Source organism: Pteropus alecto, unplaced genomic scaffold (assembly GCF_000325575.1).
Source record: "Pteropus alecto unplaced genomic scaffold, ASM32557v1 scaffold101, whole genome shotgun sequence".
NCBI lineage: Eukaryota > Metazoa > Chordata > Mammalia > Chiroptera > Pteropodidae > Pteropus > Pteropus alecto.
The window spans coordinates 6032054-6047845 of record NW_006432945.1 but is presented as its reverse complement, the minus strand read 5'-3'; the positions used below and the strand labels follow the sequence as shown (position 1 = coordinate 6047845).

General features: G+C 35.2%; 1 protein-coding gene and 1 pseudogene across 1 annotated transcript in view; both read right to left on the bottom strand.

Moving 5' to 3' along the window:
* PDC (phosducin) overlaps positions 1–73 on the bottom strand; it is a 13113-nt gene extending 13040 nt beyond the window's left edge. Inside the window, exon 1 of the mRNA XM_006907730.1 lies at positions 53–73. The gene's annotated coding sequence lies outside the window, so the exon portion shown is untranslated. The remainder of the gene's footprint in view (positions 1–52) is intronic.
* Positions 74–2820: 2747 nt separating this feature from the next.
* Positions 2821–2939, bottom strand: LOC112476575 (annotated as a pseudogene).
* Positions 2940–15792: the final 12853 nt, after the last annotated feature.

The following is a 15792-nucleotide window of genomic DNA, read 5'->3' as shown; positions in this document are numbered from 1 at the left end:
GAAAGTAAAATTTAAAAAGTTATATTATCAAGAAGACTACTTGTGGACTCACAGTTTGGTTCTCTGTGCCTGGTGTCCTTGATTATGTTCAGTGGATAAGAATCCCTGTCTACTGAACTTCTCTTGAACTTGGACAGGTTTAAGCTCAGATTTAAAATCCCTGGATTCTGATGACCCTTGCAGAAATAGCTCTGAACAAGTAATAGGATTGACATAAGAGAATTAACAAAGCCTATTCATTAACAGTAAGCCAAAAACAAACAAATAAACTAAAAAAAGAGCTTTGAGTCCTGTGGAAAATACAGTCTTTGTCCACCTATTGTATATTATTTGAGAAAAAAAAATTTCTCTTTTCAGCATGGACTGATATCTAGTCTCAAAAATTCACTTGCCATTTTCTGAAAGAAAAAAATAGTTTTTCTGATCAGGAAATTTTTCTTGATTTAATGTAATAACTATCCTTCCCAGCTTCATTTGACATGGTCCATTTTTCATCTTAAATTTACGAAGCAACTTTTTCTTCTCCCTTTTTAGTGCCCTGAAATGTTTTGTATCTTAAAATCTCTGCTAATCCTTATTATTATTACTATTATTTTTATTGTTTTGGCAAAAAAAAAAAATCCTAGAAAAGTTTGAATAATCTTTAGAAATGTTACTGACCTCTGCTTTATTGTATTTTTCTTAGCCCTTATTTTTTCCATTATGTTGGTCATTTCACTTTTCTTCCATGTGCCATTTAAAACAATGAAATTTTATCCAACAACAATTTATTAACCTCCTACCCGTTGCTAGAGAATGTTTACCAAAAATATTACTGCAGCCTTCAGAAATTAGACTTTTACAATGAGACTGTTGGTTCAAGACTATCCCATAGATATATATTCAATGATCTAAGAATAATCAACTTATAGTACAGGATGCATCAAATGATCGAGAGACACCAATTCTTTTTGCAAAAAAAGAAACACAGGAAGCAACAGCCAAAAACCCATAACGTTGGCTAACTACTAGGAATGGGCAGAAAGGAAGGATTGGGGATGAGGAACTGACTCCTTTCTAAGTATAATTTTTGTACAATTTGATTTTTGCAATTATGCTAATATTTTACAAACCCAAACTAAACTCACAAATTAAAGCCAATAAGAATGAAGAGACTCTAAAATGGTATATATAAACGGAAGCAAATGAAACTAAGTTTTTCAGATGAAAAATACAGCCACATTGAAGGTGAGGGGTAATGAGCCCAAGTGACTTTTGCATACAATATTTGAAAACTTAACCTTAGAATAATGACCAAAAGAACTTTACAGAAATATTGAACTCTAATTAGTAGGACTGTTTTCCGCAGTGTTGCAGGTTAGCAATCTGTTATTACTTTATGTAACATGCAAATAAATGTATACATTGAGAGTAAATATACATTAAGGGTAAATATACATTGAGGGGAAAATAGTTTAGTTTCTTACCGTTTTTTATTGGAATACAACTGTGCCCTGGGGGGAAGATTAGTGTGAAGCCAGTGATTTTGGATTGGGATGGGAGGTATCAGTATGTAATCATGGCTCCTTCCTTCCTTCCTTCCTTTTATTCCCCCTTCCGTCCATCTGTCTATCTATCATCTATCTACCTACCTGTGTAGGTGTGTGTATATACAAACATACATACATATATTTCCTAGTTCTGCATGCTGAGCCACAGAAACAACATTCCAGTAGCAGTGAGTATACTTAGAATCCAAATTTTGGTTTCTAAGTAACATCTTCACTAAAAGGAATGAGGGCTAGATCAGAGAAATAAAAAATGAGCCTGAAATGTCATAATGAAAATTAATAAATGCTCAAAAATCATGAGAACCTGTCAAAATAATATAGGAACTGGCTTGAAAGGACCACAGTGGTCAAATTTGGGACAATTTAAGCATCAAAATAAAAGATAATAATAATAATAGATTATATTTTATAGAATAAAATAAGATTCTATGAGTATATTCTGATTTAAATAAGTAACTAAATAATAAATAAATGGAGAAGAAGGAAAATCCCTTCTTTTCAGTAAAACAATCAACATTTAGAAGGAATGAAAGAGTTAAGAATCACTATGTGGCAACCATCATGCTAATATTTTTTACTGGCAAAAAATAACCAAAACTTATTCTATTCACAATTCTGTGGGTCAGAAATTTAGGCAGGGCACAGCAGGGATAGTTCATTCCTACTTTATGATGTCTGGAGTCAAAAAGCTGGGGATAGCTAGGGCATCTTGACCGGGGCCACTTGTCTGGAACCTTGAATCTTTTGTACATGGCACCTATTGGACTGTAAAGGCCAGAATGGCATCTTCATTCATATGTCACATGTTTCCTGGGCTGTAATAGCCAGAGATGACTGAGATCTTCTCTCTATACATGTCATTCCCAGGGCAATAGGACTCCTTACATAGCTGATGACCTCTCCCGCCACCCCATAGCAAGAGCTGCAATAACGTGTTGCAACTCTTGGTCCAAGAGACCAAGAAGGAAGCTGCAAAGCTTCTTACAACCTCACCTCAGAAGTCCCAGAATCACTTTTGCAACATTGTGTGGGTCAAGAAAGTCATTAAGACCAGCTCAGATTCAAGGAGAGTGCAGGAAGAGGCCCAGCCTCTTGATGGGGGAATGGCACGTATGTACAGAGGGAAGAGATCGATGACTTGACTTTAGAGGCAGGTTATTACAATGAATAGCATTCTTTTTTTTTTTTTTTTTTAGGGGAGGCAACCCCTGGTTGACCTCACAGATTGCAAGAACTTGTCAATTTACAATCCCTTATTATTTATTTTTTACGCCTACAGCACCTGGTCTTCCTAGGTAGTCTCCCATCCAAGTCCTAACCTGGCCCGACCCTGCTTAGCTTCCAAGATCAGATGAGATTGGGCTTGTTCAGGGTAGCATGGCCGTAAACTCGAATAGCATTCTTTAACTAGAGTTTTCATTCACCAATAACTCTTGGAGAAGTTACCCAAATTAGCCCATATAGATCTACAAAATTTCTTCTCATTATAGTTCATATTTAGCCAAAAATTATATTCCAGGGTGAATCAGAGTCCCAAAGATTCCTTAGGTAAACCCTCTTCCTTGAAGTTGCAAATTATACCCATGACAGTTTTTTTTAAAAATTAATTAATTAATTTTTTATGATGACTTTAGTTAACAAAATCCAATAAGTTTCAGCTATACACTTTAACAGTAAGATATATATATATATGTGTGTGTGTGTGTGTGTGTGTGTGTGTGTGTGTGTGTGTGTATATATATATATGCCATATATATATGCCATGACAGCTTTTTTAAAAGTGCAGTTCTCAACTAGTGGACTCAGAATCACCTGGGTGCTTGTGAAAAATACAGGTTCCAGGTCTACTGCAACAGAATTTCATGGGTAGGTCATAGAAATCTGCATTTTTAACTAGTCATTTCCTACTTATTGCTAAAGGTTGAAAATCAGTACCCTGAGCACAAGCCAGAAGTTTATATTGAGTGGAGGAAAATGAGAGGTGGAATAATAAATCACCTCTCTGGTTTGCTATGGGAAAGAGAAATTGAACCACATAATCATAAAATCAGAGTTAGACACATCTCAGAGATCTCCTAATCTTAAATATTCCATCAGGATTACCTGAAGAGATTCACCTGTTGAATAAGTCAGAATTTCTGGATGTTGGGTCACCTATCGGCATTTGTAGATAGCTGTGTTGTATGTCATGTACCTACGGTGAAGAATCCCCCTCCGCAACCAAATCCCTTATTTTACAGAAAAGGAAACCCGGGGCAAGTAAGTTTACCTCATGCATCTAGGGTCTCACAAATTCTGGTGACCGAGAATTTCCCAGTCATGACCAGATGGCCAGTGCTCTCTCTACTTAAAAGTTATTCTAGAAGGGTCGATTTTGGTTGGAAAGTGTTAATGCTAGAAACACTTTGAGAATGACGTGTTTTCATAATTGAGAATGAAGCGTTATTGGTAAGTGGTTCTTTCTAAAAATAATTCTGTATTTAGTGTCTGTATTTCTATAAGAACTAACAGGGAAAAGCTGCCCGATCTCTGACGATAGCAGTAACACTGGCAGGAAGCACAGGTTTAATTACACACACAGCTCTTCCTATTCTCTTTTTCCCTCAGGTGGTTTTAAAAACCAACCTTTATGCATCTCTACGTGAGTAACTAATCAAGGCTTGAACATTTGTATTTTTTTACACCCTCAAGCTTGTATGTTCTCAGAACTATCGTGGTCATGTTTCACTCAGGTAGGAATTAAGAATGGATGCTAAAACCGTTGTGTGACAGTTTGATGAAGAGCAGGATATCTACACAATTTCAAAGTATCACCCCACAAATTACTGATTAATTACAAACAGAAAAATAACAAATTACAGTGGAGAAATCTGATGGAAGAAACCTAATAAAGTGATCAGTTAACGTCATCAGTGATGAGACAAACTGACGTCATGTGCTGAGAAAGATACAACATCACCCTTGTGGAATTCTAACCAAAATACATAGTCTGAATCTAATCGTGAGGAACTATTAGACAAAACCCAAATTGAGGGACATCCTACAAAGTAACTAGTTTGTCATGAGAAGGTTGTGAAAGAGTATGAAGAACTGTTTCAGACTAAAGGAGATTAAGGGGATATGGCAGCTAAATGCAATATGTGATCCTGGATTACAGGATTCTGAATTGCAATACCTCTTGGCTCTATTCTTGGATATCATTAAGACAATTGGTGAAATTTGAATAAGGTCTGTAGATTTGATAATAGTATTGTGTCAATAGTAGTTCTCTGATTTTGACAATTATATTGTGGTTATGGAAGAGAATATTCCTGTTCTTAGAAAATGCACATTGAAATATTTGAGGTAACAAGGCATCATATATTTCTAATGATTCTGATTAAGGAAAACACACACACACAGACACACATATATGTGTAAAAATACACAATTGTTTGTAACTTTTAAATTGGAAATAATTTTAAATCTAAAAGTTACAAGAAAAGTACAAGGAACTTCGCTCTATCCCTCCCCAGATTCCCTAATTGTTAACATTTTTATCACATTGTTTAATTATCTCTCTTGTCCTATTCTTCCAAATTCTAGGTGTGCTTGAAATTATTTCAAAATGAAAAGCCAGAAGAAATTAAGAATATTTCGACTTCTTTTTCCTTGCTAAGTAAGTAGCATAAGATAGTGGTTAGGAAGATTGTTTTTAGATTACGAAATGGCCATGATCGAGTCCTAGCTCTTTCGTTTATTGTGGTGACATCTTCTCTAGGCTTCAGTTTCCTAATATGTCACATGATGAGAATACTGACCCAAGAGATTCAGTGTGAGAATCTAATGTATGTTAACTACTTCACACCATTAACTGTTACACAATAAGCATACAATAATCTATTATTAATTGTGCTTTTTCTATCTCCTGATGTAATTAAAATAATTTCAGTATTTACTTTTAAAACTTTATTCTTTATTTTTACTCTAGGATGTTTAAGACTCATTTCTTTCATGAGAAACTAATTTAGCATTCTCAGACACCTATATATCTGGCCTTTGAGAAGTAGAGACACATACTTTCTAATGAAAGTATTCATATTATTTCTCTTTTGGAGTTTTTATCTGAATTTTTCACTTTGCATTTTAAGTCTATAGTTTGGAACATATTAGTAACATTTATGCTATTTATAGGACCTGCACATTGTTAAAAGTCAAATGTGGAAAAATAAGTAGGAGATACACTATTTGTTTTATTGGGTTGGGTAATATTTCTTATAGCTAGTTGTTTATTCTTATTCTGGCTTAAAAATGTGACCAATGTAAAAATAACATTCAAGAGTTACTTTATTGAATTAGGTGAATATTTACTTGTTATTACCATTGTAACAGATCGCTGGCTCACCACGATTTACAATTTATTGAACCTCAAACTCCTGCTAACAAAACTTGTGGGGGAAGGGCTTGTCAGTGCTGTTATAGATGTTGGACTACACGAAACATTCCACCTGGAAAAGGTGAATCCTATGTATTAGTAAAATTACGTCTTATAAAATAAGAATTACTCTGCGATTCAACTCTCTGGAACTGAGTAGACATTAAATATAATTGCGAGTCTATAATTCATCAGCTTTTACTACAGTAATTTATTCATTGAACAGATGATAGTAAAATCATTAATAGCCCATTAATAGATCAAATTTCTCAGTGGTTTTTCTCTTTGATAACTTTCTCCTCCACCTCTTCCTCCTTCTTCTTTTAAGCTAAATTATATAACAGTTGTTTAATTGAACAACTGTTGGTAGTGGGTATTTGATAAAGAAAATTTTAACAGGGAAACAGGTTTGTTTTTGACTCAGCCAGGAATGAGAAAACTTAGAAAAACAGATACATGTAATGCTGTTTTATATCTAAACTCAATGAATAAAGGAAGCATTTTCTTGGAAATGATTTATCTCGTGTTCTCTCTGTTGTACTTATTCACAGTGTTTCTTCACTAGATTATTATTAGCTCCATGTCCAACTCTTACTTCAATGGTGTCTTGAACATAGCAGGATCTTCATATGTATTTGGTAAATCAAAACATTTTAGAGAAGTAATCTCAATTATATTTCACTGTAATGGAGAACTCGGAATTGATGATTATTTCTTAAATCATTGGCCAATGACATGATTATAATCCTCACAACCAATAAATTATTGAATAGCATCAGGAATGGTTTTAGAAATAAAATGAAGCACATCATTTTGCTCTTATGTAAAACCATAGTATATCCATATTGGAAGAATTGGATTCAATTAAAGAAGAAATAATAAAGCTGGACAACTTCCAGATAAATGATAATTAATATCAAAGTAATTAGAAGCACTCATATAAAAAATTTTTGAATAGAATCTTAGCAATTGGGAAAGTATTGCTTTAAAATAGATATTCTTGTAATTTATAAAATGTTGAAGGTTGTGAAGCTTATGAATATGGATTTATTCAACATAAAAAAAAACCTTAAGTTTGAAATAAATAAATTTAAGCAAATTAATGCAAGAAACTTTTTTTACACAGATGTTAGAAATTTTGTGGGAATCGAACTCAGGAGATGATAGAAGTTGAAGATCATCTGGTTTAAAGAGTTTATAATAAAATCATTTTTATTTGGAAAAATCATAACAAATTTTGCACTAGTGGTGTTTAAAAAGTGTAACTTTGTCTTTTGTAAGCCTGTAATGATAGTCATTTGAATTGGTATGTCAAAACTTGTACCTCAAAAAATAGCCAACTTAACATGGAAATAGTTTACATGTCCTGGGGTGAAAAACCATAGAGTTCCTTTTTAGAGTCACTGAAAACAGCCTAGTGCTTAGAGTACTGACTTTGGAGCTAGGCTGCCTGGGTTCACCACTTGTGTGGCTTTGGACAAGTTGCTTAACATTTCTGTGTCTCTAAAATGAGAAGAGTTGCAGGTGCTGTAAGTGCAAAATAAAGACAGACAGACAGACAAAGAAAGAAAGAAAGAGATAGAGATAGAGAGATAGAGAGAGAGAGAGAGAGAGAGAGAGAGAGAGAGAGAGAGAGAGAGAGAAAGAAAGAAGAAAGAAAGAAAAAGAAAGGAAGAGATTGTAAATTGACAAGGTCCTTGCAATCTGCAAGGTCACCCACAGATTGCCTCGCCTAAAAAATACAATAAAATAGAAGAGTTGCGTTAATCCACTTATATGAGTTAATCCACATAAACGAATTTATATATGGTAAGTGTACATTACACCTTAGGCATCGCTATTTTCTCTCTCACATTTATACATCGTGTTACTGAGAAGAAACGCTTTTTCTGTGTAGGTGTAGATTCTTTTCTGCAATGAGGATCTCTTATAATTACCATGTGAATTGTTGCTATAGTGGCCATTTAAGCATCTCTACTATTTTGTGGATTCTAATTCAAGAAAAAGTCTTAAAGATTGAAATATGAATGGTTCACGATTCTTACATATTCTTGTCTCATTTTATTTGTATTTTATTTAATTCATATAGTTTCATTTGAAAATTATACTTACCTTTATTCTGCTTTAAAATAAGTATTATTTTAATTTTCTTGAATATCTTGATTCATTTCTCTCTTTACACTTCAAATATTTCACTCCACACTCTTCTCGCTTGCATGGTTTCTGAGAAGAAGCTGGATGTAAATCTCATCTTTGCTTCTCTATAGGTAAGATGTTTTTCCCTCTGGCTTCTTTCAGGATTTTTTTTTTTTTTTAATCTTTGATTTTCTACAGTTTGAATACAATATAATTAGAAGTAATTTTTTTTTTTTTTTGGCACTTAACCTGCATTTGTTCCAATGTTCTTGGATATTCTGCTCTACCCTTACCCGACCCCCAGTCTTTTTTCTCTTTATATTTTTAGTTTTAGAAGTTTCTATTGACATATTCTCAATAGCCTGATGATATTGAATATCTTCACTCATGTCCAGTCTACTAATAAGCCCATCAAAAGCATTCTTCATTTCTGTTAGTGTTTTCAATCTCTAGCATTTCTTTTTGAGTCTTAAAATTTCTGTCTACTTACATTATCCATCTATTCTTGCATGTTGTCTGCTTTTTCAATTAGAGCCCTTAGCTTATAAACCATAGTTGTTTTAAATTCAGTCTGATAATTCCAACATCTCTGCCATGTCCAAGGTTAGTTCCAATGCTTTGTCTTGTCAAACTGTGGTTTGTTTGTTTGTTTGTTTCACCATTTAGTATGCTTTGCAATTTTTTGTTGAAAGCTAGACATAATGTACAGGTAAAAGGAACTCCCGTAAAAAAGGCCATTAGTGATGTAGTGTGGGAGAGGGGAAGTATGCTATAGTTCCTTGATTCGGTCTTAGTCTTGTAGTGAGCCAATGCCTCTGAACTGTGAGCTTCATAAGTGCCTCTCTGTCACCCACTCTCATGCCTTAGAAGGGACTGATGGTTGGAGGTTTTATCAGAGCCAGTATTTCTCTTTCTCTGCATAAAAGGATAAATGGGGTCAGTTAGGCTCTGATAAAACCTTAATGGGTTGAGCACTAGTAAAATAGTTTCTCTTGAGCTCAGGTCTTGTTAAGAAAACAAGGCTCTGACATAATTTTTAACCGTTATTTTTCCACTCCCCTGTCAGAAACCCAAGGGAATTTTTCTTTGATATTCACTGTGAGAAACTCCAGAGGGTAAAACTTTTAAAAATGGGAGTCTGCCTTGAAGTTTTTGACTCTCAGATTTGTCTACACTGAGTCTTTAGCAATTCATCAATTGCAGTTCAGATTTTCCTACCCTGTGCTGATCCTGAGAAAAAAGATACTTACCAAGAAGAACTCCTGGTGGTTATCTGGGCTCAAATGAAAACAAACAAAACAAAAAACAGCCTAGCATTAAGAGAAGCCTGCTTTTTGCTTTTTGCACTGAACTGCCAGCCCACAGCCCGCTCTGTGTTCCTGCAGGCTGAGCCAACCTTTATAAAGGAGTTCCTGGAATCGTATTTCAACCAATAGGACTGAGACCGTCTCTATCCAATCAGGGCTGTGCAGCTACATCCCTATTAGCATCCTCATGGACCAATGAGAGTGGTTTTGTTCCGACCAATGAGAACAGTGTTTTTCGGACGAGTCAAACTGAGGATTTGGGGTCCTTATTTGCATGAAGATGGACTAAACAGGGACTAGGGTAGGACTTCTCTGTTTATAAGTTAGCTCCCCTCTGGTTTTGGGAGCACACTTTCTTTTTTCTATGGGATGCTTTTTTCCTCCCGCTGGCGCCTGGCACTAAAACACGGAAGTCATCTTGCCAGACCTGCCTTGCCTAAGTGGAGCAGAGCATGAGGAAGGAAGCGTAGTGGAGTGAAACTATCTAGTCAGAGTAGCGCCTCACTTGCCAGAGGACACCTCTGCCTTACTGGCCTGTCCAAGGGCCATCTCACAGCTGTGCTGTATCATATTTGTGCTGTTTTTACTGAATAAAGTTTCGTTTTTTACCACACTACTAATTGAGAATTCCTGTTGGCATTGAATTGGCACCAATGACCATCCGTTGACACCTGCTCCTGGTTCCTGGAAGTTTCTGCTGGTGTGTTTCTGCCCTGGTAAGTTGTGATTCCATCTGCCTATCTGTCTCTAATTTTGGGGACAGTAGTTTGCCCTGTGACCTCACCTGTCTGAAGAGCTATTGATTTTTCAGTGCGTTCAGTTTTTTTACTTATTTAGGACAGAATAGCAGCTTCCAAGCTTGTTATAAGCCAGACCAGAAACCGAAAGTTCCCTTGTTGAATTTCTTATCTCTGAGAATACTGGTTTTGAAAGGTCAATAAATTGACTTGAACATATTTAGTGATGATTCTCCCGTTTATAAAATACAGGTACGTAGGCATGTATGTACAATGCTGTCTACTTTCCTATTGCTGCAGTCACAAATTACCACAAACTTCCTAGTTTAAAACAACAAAAATTATTCTCTTATAGATGTGGAGGCCAGAAGTCTGAAATGAGTCTTATGAGGCTAAAATCAAGGTGTCTGTTGGGATGGTTTCTTCTGAAGCCCCAGGAAAGGATACATTCCTTGCCTCTTACAGTTTCTAGAGGCTACAGACATTCTTCGGATTCTGGCCGCATCACACCAGACTCTGCTTTAGTAATCACATGGCCTTCTTCCCTTCTGTAGTCAAGTGTTCCTCTACTTCCCTCTTAAAAGAACACTTGTGATTACATTTAGGGCCCACCTGGATTATTAAGGAAAGTGTTCCCCTCTCAAAATCCTTAATCACATCTGCAAAATCCCTTTTGTCATATAAGGTAACATTCATAGGTACCAGGGATCAGGACCTGGATATCTTTGGAGGTCATTATTCAGCTTACTACCAATGTGTTTGGGGAAGTAGTATTTCCTCTTCAATTAATGTACCTTGAACATTTTTAATGAATTGATGGCAGTGGATTTCATTGCAGGACAGAATAAATATTATTGGAGAGTAGTATAAAAATAACTTTACTAGTGCTATGTAGAGGTTTGTTAGGAGAAATTTGTATTTCTCCAGCTGGTCAAAACAAAACAAAACAAAACAAAACAAAAATATTAATGGGAGCTTCTGTACATAAACCCAGAATACAGCATGTTCTATTTTTTTTGAGAGAATTGCTTGTCTTCCATATGCAGCCTTCTGGACTGTGTTACCACTTTACTATTTAAATTATAATTTAAAAATTCATCCAAATAAAGCTTTTTTGGACAGAGTATATGAAAAGAGCATGTAGAGTGACTTGCCTAGGATCTTAACTCTCTTTGGAATAGCTCCAAACTTTAATGACTCTCGGTGTGGCCAAAGGATCAGAAATAGGAAGCTGAAAATGATGAAAGCGTAGTGGCACAAAAACTTAAATAACACTTCAAAGTATTTAAGGAGACGAGTATCTTTTAGTGGGTATCTCTGGTGTTTCAGGATAATCGTTTGAGACTTCTGATGAAACAATGAAAATAGCTTCGAACTTTATGAACGGTTGAAAGTTAAATTTAAATGAAAGCTTTGTCTCAACTTCAAAATATTGAATTTGGCGAGAAAAGTCTGTAATTACCATCATCAGATGCTGGGGCCCCGAAACCATCATCATGTTAAATTAGACCCTCTGAATTCTCTGTCATCTTTCTGCTTCTTTTTGTGGTGGAGAAAGAGTTCAGAGACAGTTCTGGGAAAGCCTGAGTGTTCCCCTTTGTTGTACAAATTTTCGTTTCAGCAGGCAGGTCCAACATAAATACTTACAACTTAAAAAAAAATACACCAGATGCAGTTTCCAAGTAAACCATTACATACAAGGCCGTTTTTTTAAAGTGAGATCCTAGACCATAAAAAGAGCAGTGGTAGGTATCAAATTAGAAAAAGAATCACCATGGAAACGGCAATGCCAATATGTAGATGTAAAAACTGGACAATGTTGCTCACTTGGGAAAAGCCGAAGTTTTAAAATTCCTTATTTGATATGTTACCAATATGACCTTTGTAGACAGCAAGATAAAAACATACCCAGAACACATCACCATATAGTCATTTGGTATGAAGCTAGTCTACCCCCCAGTGATGTTATTGCTGGTTTCAGACCATTCTAGGAAAAGACTATGTGGATAGATAAATGTACGTTGTACCTTCTGGTTTTTAATGGTATTGGAATTCAGACTATATAAGTTATAATTTGTTTATGTCTGCTCTTTGTGTTAAAAGAAGTTGGATTGCCTAGACGATGAGTGTTTCACTTGAATGAGTTATGTTAAAGAAGCTAGTGTTTATAATGTAACGAATCACAGTAAAAAATTTCTCCTTACAGAAGAAAAAAATCCAAAGTGATAGTAAATTATAGATTGAATGAAATAGACTGAGTGCTTAAGAGGTAGAGCTCCAGAGTCAGACAGACACACATACTTAAATTCTGGCTATGACATTTGTAGCAGTGTAATTTGGGGCACATTACCTAAACTCTTCACATGCTGGTTTCTTCATTCGAATAATAATAATAATAATGTCAAAAACAATAATAGCAAAACCAACTTCATGGGTGTTTTATGAAAAGTAAAAGTGTTGCTACCTCTGAACTGCACAATTGCTCAATGAATTGTAGTTGATATGATTATTGTTGCTGGATGAACTTCGTTGTCCAGGTCCCAAAGACTCCAGTGCTCTCTTTCCAGCAAGGGGGAGAGAAATATATTGTGGGAGATGCCATCAGCCTCAAAAGTTAAGTACGTAAATCTCTTTGTGATGTCATGTATGAGACCATCATTCATAACTTTTTTCCAAACAAATTTGTTAGTATATTTGTATTTTCTATCTATAGCAGATACACTGGGAAATATTTTATAAGTGTATATGTAAATTAAAAACATTTCCTTTTATCTGACATTCAAGCTGCTATGAATTTAAAGCATGTCTCCTTGCCCTAGGGTTTGCTGATTTAGGGAGTAAGTTTAAGTATACTTTCTATACTATTGACTCTTGAAAAAAAATATAAACTTATTTGAACTCTTACTGTGTTCCTGGTACTATCCTAGGTGTTTTGCATACTTCATTTTATTTAATTTGCAAAATAGTCTTATGAGGTAGGAAATAATATTCTTTAAATTTACAGATTCTAATTATATTACCTTTTAGGTACCAAAGTTCTTGATGTTTTAAGTCAGTATCCACATGGCAGCCTTTTTATCTATTATAGTTTTGTTGTTGTTGTTGCTCTCGTTGTTTGTGGTTAACTATCCAGAGCTACATATTAAAGGTTCAGGTGTGAATTATGAAAGACCTTGGTTCCAATCCTGACTTCAGACCAGTGTTGACCTTGATTCGGAAACTGCTTAACTTTTCTGGGTATTCGTTATTTTACTTCTACAATGGGGCTCATGTTACCTACATCACAGATTTGTTTCGAGGATTAAATGACTCAATTAATATAGTGAAAAATGTTGGACACATAAAGCCTGGCACATAATAAGCACTTATTTAATGGTAGTCATTATTTTTGATAAATATGCAATGAACTACTGATGGATAACACACACACACACACTACTAGAGACCATAAGAAATACCAAGCTAAAAATGACGACACACACACACACACACACACACACATACTACTAGAGACCATAAGAAATACCAAGTTAAAAATGATGTGTTTACAGAATTTGGATTTACAATCTACTGATAAAACAACATGCATGTGTGAAAAAAGTGCTTTTTTAGAAATACAAACAGGGCTTTATAAGGGTATTGGAAATAATGGTAAATTGTTAGTGGTAGAGTACAGATCAAATGAGAGAAGATGGAAAAGTAGTACCTGAACTGGGTTTTGAGAAATAAAGAATATGTTGCTATTTGGAGAAGCGAGAAAAGAGCTTTCTAGATGCAGAGACTAGCTGGACTAAAAGCCCTGAACTATGATGCACAGTATTCAAGCAATAGTAGTGGTGTGTGGTGTGTGGTATAAAAAATAGTTTGTTAAGACCTCAATTTAGAAGTAAGTCTGAAAGATAGATGTGGCCTAGATTATTAAATGCCTTGATAAAGACTTAAATCTTGCTGCCTTACTGTTTGAACGACTCCTCCGTTAGGAATGTGGAAAGCACCTTTGGAAAGCAGAGGCAGTCAGTGAGAACAGGTAAGACATCATATAGATGATTTCGTTGAAATTCGATGAATCCCTGGACAAAGGCAGCGACAATAGGAATAGAACTGAGGAGTGAAAGAATATAAAAGACGTTTCAGAGTTAGAAGCCAAAAGCTTTTCTTTAATTAATGGCTGTGGTGAGAGTGGGGATGAGGAAGGAATCAAGATGGTGTAAAGTTTTAATCAGGTGTCTAGAATGATAGCGATATTGTTCACTGAGACCAAACGCTCATGGAGGAGGTTCGGGTACAGTGATGTTTCTGGACATAATGAGTATGAAGTATCTTTGGGTGGTCCGGGTATATTGGTCCTAAATACACAAGGAAATTTAGGCCTGGAGCTTAAGGAAAGAGTCCAAGTTTAGATGCAGAAGAATATTGTCACGATGGACAAAGAAATAAATTTACTTTGAGATACTCTTTGAAACACCAAGTGGCCTTTAAAATTCTTAGTACAATTGCCAAAATCTAGGTGTATAGAACACACATATCCTCTGTATAACCACAGTATATTTTAGGTGCAATGCATCTATTTAATACCATGCTCTTATTTTTTGTCCTTAAATATAATTTTTCTTTTTTGGATTAAGAAGAATAGGGTGTGGGAGGCTCAGTAATTCTGGAATTCATGTCTACAAGTGCTGTGACAGAACCCATTTACCAGCTCACATAAACCCTACCTGCTGGGTCTTTTGCTTGATTGGCAGCCTTGTAATCCTCTTGTGAGAATTAACAGGGTGGCTTTACCTTTAAATAACATTCATTTTCAGGTGTGAGAGACAAGGGTGTAGCCATGGTGATATGAGATTGTCTAGCCTACCGCCTTTTTAAATCCAGAGTTAATCTCTAAATCATTTGTGAAGCTTTTACATTCTTGTTATATTTCTAATATCTTGAAGCATTATGCAGGAAGAAAATAACTTTTCTTAGATGAATTATGAACCTGTGTTAGGATTTAGCTTGTCATTAATATTCTGATGCTTACGTAACATTGAATAACTTTTAATAATTACAAAACCTTTATTGACATTGCTACAATTTGATCTTCACCATAATCCAAGTGGAGGGAAAGTTATTACCATTTAATAGATGAAGAAACAGGCTAAGAGAGGTTGAGTAATTTGCTCAAGATCCCACAGACAGTAAGAGTTGGAACCAGGACTTGGAGGTTAACTCGACTCCAGATGGGTTTTTTTTAAATTTCTACTACACATTTGTGTCTACTTTTACTCATAATATTTCTACATCACATTTGTGTCTACTTTTACTCATAATATTTCTACATCACATTTGTGTCTACTTTTACTCCTAATATTTCTACATATTCCTTCTTTTATAGTCTCAAATGAATAGACTATAAATATTCTTGTTTTTTACCTTTAAAAATTTAATATATTTCAGTATGGGAAATGTGCTATTAAAATGTGATTATACTTTAGGGAGAGATCTGTACATTATAATTTGACATCTATATATTTTATTGTGTCTTTACCACCCAAAGTCCAGTTTCCTTCAGCTACCATATATTTGATCCACTTTACCCACTTCACCCTCTCCCTCCCCACCCCATATTTGACCTCCTTTACCCCATCTACCTAACCCCTCCTCCCTCA